Raw genomic sequence first — 2,612 nt, 5'->3', positions numbered from 1 at the left:
CTGATAATTAATTGTTTACTGTAATCTTTTGCAGCTATCATTTTATCATTTAGTGTTAGAGGCTTTGGTCACTTAAGGTATTTTTAAGTTAACCATGTTATTGTCAATATTTTCACAATCATACAATCATAGTCATCACGTGATCACACATTTCAGGTTTAAACTGAACGAGCTCTTTGTCTTGCAGTAATTATTGCTTTGCTGTGTTGAAACACTTACTACTGTAATACAGAGGAAATGCTGCTTTTCAATTGGTTTTATGACTGAGGCCTCAAGTAGATATGTATAGAAGTTTTCTTTCTTTCTTGTAAAGTATGCAAATATCAAGGAATGAATGTGTCTGTAATCTACAATTCACAACAATAGTGGAGCTTGCCTTTAACTGAAGAATTATTTGTCATGTTTAGGACAAGTGCTTGTGGCAGCTGGCTTCTCTGAACAGCAGTCTGGACTCAATCATGTGCTACACTTTATTTACAATATTAAATTATTTTTCAAATAATTTCTTGCGGATGAAGTATACATGTAACCACTGTATTTATTTTATTTTTTTCACAGATCTAAGAAAACACTTCACACCCTACAACCCCTAAAAATGTATGTTGCTACCTTAAATGTTTTTTTATTATATTTAATAGTAATATTTAAAATAAACCATGTCATTGACACTTTGACAAACATATTTGTACTGTAATTTTTTGAATGTCTTAAACTTGTTTTTCTTTTTTTACTTCTAGAACCCAGATTTGACAGCAGTGCACACCCATCTGAGGCCAACCTGTTTTACTTCATGATCACCCCAGATACTTCTACAACTAACCCGCTTTGTAAGTTCTCATAGCTATACCTTAAAGAAGCACATCATTTTGGGAAAATTTCCTGTGTATTTGCTGGTAAATTACTGAGATACTTTTATAAAGATTAATGTTGATTATATACCTAGTTCAACAAAAATGAAAATGATGCCACTTAATCTCCGTCCTGTCATTCCATCCCATAAAAAAGTGTGCATCTTCAAGACATGAATGAAGATATTAACCCCAAAACTCTGAGACCCAAGAAACCATAAAATAAATCCGTATGAATGGAGCCGTGTAATCTACTTGAGGACATGAAAAGTTCAGTAGGCTTTTTGCTTTAAATGAATGGTTATTGTCATGGTGTAAAGCTCTTTGTTAATAACTGGAATCTTTTCTGGGAGCGTCCTAGGCTTTTTCGCGCTGATGGCCTGGATCCCAGCAGAGTCGGAGCGGAGCTCATGTCGGACAACATCTCCAGGACGCTACGCTCCATGTGACTAGTAAGTCAAATCTCAAATAACTGCCCTGATGACTTTTGTTCTACCCGCTTAAATGATAGAAGTACTTGCGCTGTACACTCTATAAAGACTGTGTCTGTTCCCCGAATAGTGAGGTCAAAATATAAATTTAATGCAGGATCTAGAAAAAATCTGTTCATGATTAAACCAGAAAAATTTTAAATAAATGAACAAAAACAATTTTTAAAGTTTGGGCTCCTAAACATTAGATCACTCTCACCCACTTTGACAGCAGTGCACACCCATCTGAGGCCGACCTGTTTTACTTCATGATCACCCCAGATACTTCTACAACTAACCCGCTTTGTAAGTTCTCATAGCTACACCTTAAAGAAGCACATAATTTTGGGAAAATTTCCTGTGTATTTGCTAGTAAATTACTGAGATACTTTTATAAAGATTAATGTTGATTATATACCTAGTTCAACAAAAAAATGAAAATGATGCCACTTAATCTCCCTCCTGTCATTCCATCCCATAAAAAAGTGTGCATCTTCAAGACATGAATGAAGATATTAACCCCAAAACTCTGACACCCAAGAAACCATTAAATAAATCCGTATGAATGGAGCCGTGTAATCTACTTTTGGGCCAAACTGTTCAATGAATGGTAAGGAGCAGTTTCAGTTATATTTCCACTTGAACTTGGTTAGGCATAGTCTGATCACAAACCATTCTTGATCTGGAATTATTAGCCAGACACACTGAACCGTGCTGTAGAATGCCTGGAGTGACGTCGCTGCTCAGGATTGTCTTTTGTCTTTTGCTTAGCCAACAGTTTCTCTGTAGCTGGCCGTGCCTGCTATTTGAGCGAAGTAAACAAGTTAATAGTAAAATTAAATTAAACATTTAATCTTTCATGACGTGTGCCATTTACATCTAGGACCGTATTCTAACTCTTCCATTACTAAGGTAACGACTGACACATTTATGTTGCATTCCAAAGAGCTCTGTTAACAGCCCAACATTGAAAAATTAAACCATATCCGTATTGGCTTGGGCCGGATCAGCACAAAATGGAATGGTTAAGCAACAAAAATGGTTTGGCCTGACAGTGGAAAAGCGGCTCTGATTGCTATATGATCAACTGTCTAATGTTTTGGGTAAATAGACAGAAATTTATATCGGATTTCACTGAAAATTTCTTTATTTGTGTTCCAAAAAGTCATGTTTTTTCATCACATAAACACATAAATTTCAAGTTTGGGTGAGCTAACCCAATGGCATGGTAGTGTAGGTAGGACAGATAACACTGACATCCATATTTCCATATTTCCCTACTAATATTGTTTTT

The 2,612-nt window shown here is 35.6% G+C and overlaps 1 long non-coding RNA gene across 1 annotated transcript in view; it reads left to right on the top strand.

The window, feature by feature from the left end:
• Window positions 1-819, top strand: part of LOC107586219 (uncharacterized) — a 4,776-nt gene extending 3,957 nt beyond the window's left edge. The window contains exons 3-4 of the long non-coding RNA XR_001609327.1: window positions 559-597; window positions 738-819. This is a non-coding gene — a long non-coding RNA (uncharacterized lncRNA). The remainder of the gene's footprint in view (window positions 1-558; window positions 598-737) is intronic.
• Window positions 820-2,612: the final 1,793 nt, after the last annotated feature.

The sequence above is a fragment of the Sinocyclocheilus grahami genome, unplaced genomic scaffold, assembly GCF_001515645.1.
Source record: "Sinocyclocheilus grahami isolate Dianchi unplaced genomic scaffold, SAMN03320097.WGS_v1.1 scaffold78.1, whole genome shotgun sequence".
NCBI lineage: Eukaryota > Metazoa > Chordata > Actinopteri > Cypriniformes > Cyprinidae > Sinocyclocheilus > Sinocyclocheilus grahami.
This window is presented reverse-complemented; position numbering and strand designations above follow the sequence as displayed.